The following is a 7,357-nucleotide window of genomic DNA, read 5'->3' as shown; positions in this document are numbered from 1 at the left end:
CCTCAGTACAGTTGAGTATAAAAATAATTTCAAATTAAGAATGAAAGAGCATCACTTGAATTCTACCCGGCCATATGCTCTACGTTGCAAAAAACATTGCTAACTATCATCAAACAGAATTTTTTCCAGATACGAATTTAAGCAGCATGATAAATGTCACCAGACGGACATAAAAAGCAGCTCACCCTTCTGCCCAGCCCTGCTCACACCTCACCTCCGCGAATTCTCGTAACACAAAGCCCAGAGAACACAGGTTTGCCGGCAAGTGACAGCACAGATGATATCCTCACGCAAATATTTTCCTATTGAGACTCACTCTCTATCTCCGCGTCTCTCTCAGCCACAAGGATGCAAAAATGCAAGAATCGGGACATACAGGTTTTCTTACCTAAAACTTGTCAGAAGGATGGTCCCTAGGTCCTTGTCATTGTTGTCACCTCCGGTGCCCCCGCTTGCCATCGTGGAAATTGGCTTCACTATGTTTAGCGGTCTGTGCCTCAGGTACAGCTGTGGCACTCATCTGCTTGCATAGAACCTAGGAGGGGAAATAAAGGAGGGAGAGAGAGAGGGAGAGAGTAAGGCAGAGGGAGGGAGTGGATGTGTGTGTGTGTGCTTGTGCGTGACAGAGAGAGAGAGAGAGAGAGAGAGAGAGAGGAGACTGCTGACTTGAGACTAAGAACCTAAAACCTCCGGCCAAGACAAGCCTGAATAAAAATGATCAAAGCTCTGTCCTTCATCAAGAGGTAGACAGATATTTTTTTCTCCTCCACTGAAAAGTGGAACTGTCATTGGGGATTCTCACCAGGAAAGCGCAGACAGAGGCAGAACCTTCTCCAGAGTGTCAGCGGTGCCCAGCAGTCCGTGCAGAATACAGGTACCTATTGTTCCAGAGACAGATATGTAGCCAGCCAGTCAGACTCTGACAGATCTCAGCAAACCAGTGAGCCTGCCTTCATTTTAACTCCTTATTTACTAGTGCTTTTTGGTCAAATGCAAAGGTCTTCTCATCACCCAGGAGAAATAAATGGAGATGATGCAGAGGAAATCCTGGCAGGAACTAATCCTGTATCTTTTACAAAGAGGCACTTTTCACTACTGTGATTGAAATGTTGAATTTAATGCAAAGATCTTATTTTTCTGGGAGGAAATGAAACATTAAACTAAAGGGGAAAGACTGAGCGAGTAAAAGAAAATCTTGACATTCAGGATGAATGCCCAGGTTAAAAAGAAAGCAGATACTGGGGTTATTCAAAGCACCCTGGATATAAATATATATACTTTGGAGCATGAATGGGGTTCCCTTAGCCAAAAGGTTCCAGTCTTTTGCTTAGGGGTGTGGCACATAGAACATATTCCGCTCAAAAAGCTACCCTGGTAGACCTCTGTTTTCTTAGGGGCTGAAGTCTTTTGAACTCTCTCTTTCTCAAGCACCCCCCAGGCCCCCCCAAAATTCTGCCTTCCCCAAAACCTTACCAGTATTTAAATGATCAGTATTTAAATTATATCTAAGGCAATAACACAAAATTAAGGGAGCTCAGAGAAAAATAACTTGGATTCTGAGATCCAGAGAGTATATCTGATTGTTTAAATTCCTGGACCTTTCTGGATTACAGTGGGTTTCTAACTTTCATCTTTGTATATTAATTAATTTTCTTTGAAGGAGTGGAAGAAAGCAAGATGCCTTGCATTTGATTATATGACACCGTTAGAAGGCAGAACATAGGAAAACAAGAGAAAAAGAAAAAAAAAAAGGAAGAAAAAGTAGCTTCTTATTGAGTTAAATTAAGAGATGGACTTATACTCCCCCCAAAGACTTAATATACAAACACTTCAGACTTTTTCCCAGAATGAACACCAATTTCATTAATTGTTACCGTATACCTAAGAAATGCTGTGCATATTCTGATTTTGTAGGTGTGCTGCGGAGTCTATAAGATGGTTGTGAAATTCCTTTGTAAAACCCACACTCAAGCATCACTTTACAAAGCCAGAGGGTAAATACTCAGCGCACTAGGGGGAGGTTTAACCATGCATGGCTGCTAATAGTAATGAGATATGCAGTATATATCTATGCACAGCCCAACTGCTTCTTCTAAATATCTAGGGTTTATTTTATTTATTAAAAAAAATTCTAATAGGTTTCTTCATGATGTCTCAAAACTCCACTTAAAACGAGAAAGAAAAAAGACTTAGAAAAAACAGTTCCCTCCTTTTTCTACCTTCCTAAATCCCAGGATTTTGAAAGCAATTCAAGTCATGCTAATTTAACAAAAACTCTGTGTAATTAATAAAGGCTTTAGAAACTCTTGCAGAAGTTAAAATGGCTAGATTCAGTGACTTCTGAGAGTCCACTTTGTGTTTTAGACTTAGGGAGAGCTTCTATTATGCTCAGAAGGGGAAGGATGTCAAAGACTTTACCTGGACAGAGAGAACAGTAGACAAGGTTTCTTACTAAGCTCACCTTCACCTATGGGCAGCAACAAAACAAGACAATCTTGTAGCTTCTTTTTTCTGAGTGGGATAGACTGATTTTTTTTTTTTTTTCAAACCTGTTTTTAAAGAACATGCATATTTTTGTAAGCTTTGGAGATAACCTAATTTATCATGACTATCTTAAGAGCAAAATAGCCAAAGCCCATTCAATGAAAGAGAGGAGGATAGATTATGGGGCCACGTATGGAACGAGCTGGCTCAGAGCAGAGGGGACAGCTCCCAAACAAGGCTCCCATAACTGCATCTAACACGGCAGTTTAAAGGGGGCATCTAAGCTCTCACTCCTGAGCATGTGATAAGACTTAGGTATAAGTACATTTAATTAGAGCATTACCCAGGCCCCATCCAGATGTCATTATCTTTTACGGTGGTTTTTTTTCCCCTTTGATCTTTCTGTCCAACTTCTGTTGTCTTCAGAAAACCAAGCTTAGTGTGCCAAACAGATTTTAAATATTCAGCTCTTAACATGTCTGAATATAGACAGTTCTCACAGTCGGGGTCCATTATTTTCGGAAGACATGTGCGGAGGGTTATCAACATTAATGAGACTCAATGTGCACATGTAAATAAAAAACAGAGGATGCACTCCTGTAAAGTGTGTGTGTGTGTGTGTGTGTGTGTGTGTGCGCGCGCGTGCACGTGCATGTGTTATAAATGGATATCAGTATCTGTGCACGGTATTTTCCATTGCTGTTTCATGAGTAGAAGGGAAGATCACTTTTTTTTTTCAATAATGTTTTTTTTGTGACATCCCTAGATGTTTTTGTCCCTAGGACACCCCTGAAGCCTATTATACAGTCCCAAGTTTATAATTCACACTTCAGTCCCCAATTTGCCAAATAATTCATGTCAAGCAGAAGTCCAACAAAAAGCACCAGCTATTTCTTGGAAAAAAAAAAAAAAACCTGTTTCATGAGCTGAGTTTTTAAGAAATAAACACCTGAGGGTAAGGGCACCACTCATTAATAGTAACAAGGGGTAGGCTAATTCCCCTGGTACTCTGCTGGGCATTTATCTCTTTTCATCCACATAGCTTGAACTGAGAGACGTGAAGTCAGATTTTCCAGAAGGAATGTGGAAGGAAAACAATACTTTCTTTGTATTAAAGAATATTCCAATTTTTATAACTCCCCCCAAGGACTTGCTACGGACACCTTCAGTTACTCATTCACACAATAAACCTCACACTGATAAAACTTCTAAGAGACTCTCCGGGAACATTGCAGGTAACCCGACTCCAGCAAAGTTAAAAATAGTCTCTGCACCAAATTAAACATTATCTAAGTTCTCCACACAGTTATTAAACACATAGAAGATCACCTGTGTGCATGACCTATAAATGGCTTGGATTACATATTAAAATTCTAATTAAAAGTTTTTGTCTTATCCCAGTTGGCCGATTCAAGATTAGAGAGTAAATGCTGGTTCAGAGTGAAAGTCCTAAGGAATTGAGATTTTCGATGGTTGCCAGTTGGAAATGAATGGCAGTGTTACAAAGTATTTCTAATAGAAAGAAAAGAATACAAAACTATGAACAACTTCCAAACCCCCTTTAAAGGATGGGTATTTAGTGCCAGGAAGACATTGAACTTGACTTTCTTGAAAGTTGGAGGGAGACATGAGAAGTGCAGCTTCTACAGGGTGTGAGGAACGTATCAGCATGATTACCTCCCAAACTGAAGGCTTAAAAATCTGATCATGAAACCTAGTTCATTAGAAAATACATCATGAAAATAAAAGCTAAAGCTTTCAATATTTAAGACCCAGGATGGGGTAAATGCTACTTATGTTTCCATTTAATCCACTGAATGAAACAGTACTTCTGAGAGCCTTGTTCTGAAAAGTCAGTGAAAATCTAATGGAAACTATTAACATCACCCAAACACATGCAATGTTTAATATTCAGCCATTTGATGATGAATAGAAGGAAAAGTAGGCACCAGCCCCTAACAGCCCCTTCCTTGCAATGCTATAATGTATACTTCATAGAGTCTACCTGATCAACTTCCTGACCTGCAGTTTACACTAATTAAAGATTTGGTTTCGGAAAAATTCAATGACATCTTTCACTCACCTGTTAATGAGCCATCAGGTATTCTGAGGTAACAGTGGAGTATTCTGCCTTCCTTCTTCTACAATAGCTGCTGGAAGTCAACTCTGAGAACCCACAAAGGGAGAACAGAATGTTAATATTTTGAACAGTCACAAAGGGCAAGAATTTGCTTTGTTGCACATGTAAACGAAACAATATGTTTTCCATGTTTCCATAAATGTCTTCTTGAGTAGTCTCAGACTTACAGCAAAATGGGGGAAAAAAAAAAAAAGGAACATGGAGCTGATTGGTGAGAGTTGATATTCAACACAAAAGCATTTCATAGAAGTTGGGAAACTCCCAGAAGGGAATTAAGCAGAAAAGTTGGTAAAGATTTCCCTGTACAGCATTGAAAAAAAAAAAAAAAATCACAGACTATTCCAGAACATGAACAAGAATTACAATTTGGAATTCTTTGTTAACAGACACATGTTATCCTGTATCCCATTCTTTGAGTGAACTAGGACCTACCTGACTTCTCCAACAGCTGTTTCCAGAGCTTGGGAGAGCGGCCTGAACCACGCCAAGCTTCGGCTGTAAGTGCTCCTCTCTCTGCCTTCTGTCATGTGCATGCAGTCTTCCCCATGCAAATCTTTTGATAAAAGTCAGGATAAAACATGATTTATTAATATAGCAAAGTCATTACAATCCTGAGCTAAAATGTTATTGGAGCTTTCCCTAGCTACTGCTGTTTAAGAAAGTCTTTAAAAACCAATTTAATTTCCTTCCACCCAGTCAAGTTTTCTCCACAGATAATTGGTTTTCATTATATGCACAAAAAAGCATCAGTGTTGTCAATATGTATGAGGCATTTAAATATTTTTGAATGAAAGTATGCATGTATTTATGTTGGGGTGCCCAAACACACACTTCCGTTTGATTCTGTATCACTGACCATTAACACTCTTTCAACAAGAGAGAAAGCTCTGTGGAAATCATAAAGGCTGCAGAAACAGCCAAGTTAGTCATTAGTGGGAGTAGCAGTTCGATAAAGTTGTAGGGTGGAGGTCCTCCTCCCTCATTTTAAACAAGTAGATCACAATAAAGCAATATATTCTCCCCGCTAATTGTGCTGAATTGGTACATACTCACAAGCATGATACTTGTGTTTTTGTTTTCAAAGCTTTCATCATTTCACTGGGAAAAACAAATAACAAAAACAACAACAAAAAACTCTCATTTTTTCCCTAATCATCATTTACACAACAACAGCCCTTTTAGGGTTTATAGAACTTATCTCGGTATATTATCATCATCAAAAGTGTGTTTGAGATGCTAGTGCAGAATCACTAATTGTTCATAAGTACCTTGAAACATTAGATTAGCAGTGTTTATAATTGTCTAAATACAGCATGACGATAGGAAATCAATTACCATGCACATCAATCTTTGACATTTCAATGCATTATAACTACAGTAAAGTTGCAATAAACTTAAAAAAAAAAAAAAGCTACTGTTTCTCTTGCCTGAAAAATCTAACTAATGAAGTAGTATTCAGTTGTAAACACTGGAGAAATCAGCATAGTAGCATATGCAATGTTGAAACTGGTCTACTTACTTGAATATTCCTCTTCCTCTGGATTAAGACTATTAGTGAATTTGCAGACTTTCATGTTTGGGAATTTTTCAGGGTCCTCTTGGTCCCACAGTCCCTCCTCCACAGGTAGAGCATTATCAAATTAAAAAGCTCCCTTTCTCAACAACCACACAACTATCTTTTAAGAGTCACTGAACTTCTAAAAGTGACGAGATGCTCTGCAACTTCCTCGGTGACACAGGTGTCTGTCGCTGCCCCCGGTCAGGTCGGATTCATCAGTTGCCTGGGTAGCCACGATTTCCTGCATTTTTTTTCCTCCTGGGGGTGCTGAAGTGAGAATGGCTTCTCCTTGATATTTATTTGCTTTTGGATTGGAAGGAGAAGGTTAGCTTTTTGTTTTGTTTTGTTTTGTTTTTTGTTTTGTTTTCAATTCAGAATCAAAGACCGAGTTTTCTAAGTTGAATTCAGGTTTGAGATTTGCTCCCTTTCTGACTGAAAAACAAATCAAAAATAAAACACAGGGTAGAACGTTTCGGAGTGCCTGATTCCATCAAATCACTGTGATTTAAAAGAGAAAGACAATCAAATAAGAAAAGAAAGGAAACATTCTAGGCAAATTAGTTTCTTTGCTGGGTCCCATACTCCCCCCTTAAACCCCTGGCCTCTCTGCAGACCACGTCTTCCTCCTGTTGAATAGTAACTATTTCTGAATAGCCAGCACTTAATGAAGCCAAGGTCAGGCTGCTTCGAGTTGGCATTTGCAGTGATAACAAATCAGAAATGATAGCATCATACAGGTTTATGAATTTTTTTTACCCCTGCAGTCACAAACATCAGACGTTTACTTTCTAAAGAGAGCTTTTAGATCCTTCCTGCAGTTTCCATAGTGACTTCATTTTTTTCCTTTTATCACAGATTGGCTGAAGAGCTGCTACCCTTTGTGCGTTAAAAGGCTTGTGCTACCAACTGTCGATATAAAAGGTAGCTGAGGCGGAGACGCAATATATACTGCCAAAAATAATTGAAACAGAGACATGTTGGTGAAAGGTTCCAGAAGAATTTTTTTTTCTTCTGTATCAGTGTGAAAGTACAGGGGAAAATAATTTTGCCTGAATTCTCGTAATTACTTCAAGTTAAATGTAGTAGTATTTTACGCCGTGTACCATCCTTATATTAAAACACTCATCATACAAAACATAATCCTCTCATAAAAGGGTTTAATATAGCTTACACTG

The 7,357-nt window shown here is 38.8% G+C and overlaps 1 long non-coding RNA gene across 1 annotated transcript; it reads right to left on the bottom strand.

The window, feature by feature from the left end:
* Nucleotides 1-407: 407 nt before the first annotated feature.
* LOC125106236 (uncharacterized) lies at nucleotides 408-6,273 on the bottom strand. Its single transcript, XR_007129284.1, has 4 exons — nucleotides 6,144-6,273; nucleotides 5,057-5,177; nucleotides 4,568-4,650; nucleotides 408-535 (listed from the first exon to the last, which is right to left on the bottom strand). It is a non-coding gene; the product is annotated as an uncharacterized LOC125106236 (long non-coding RNA).
* Nucleotides 6,274-7,357: the final 1,084 nt, after the last annotated feature.

The sequence above is a fragment of the Lutra lutra genome, chromosome 8 (genome assembly GCF_902655055.1).
Source record: "Lutra lutra chromosome 8, mLutLut1.2, whole genome shotgun sequence".
In the NCBI taxonomy this organism is placed as follows: domain Eukaryota; kingdom Metazoa; phylum Chordata; class Mammalia; order Carnivora; family Mustelidae; genus Lutra; species Lutra lutra.
This window is presented reverse-complemented; position numbering and strand designations above follow the sequence as displayed.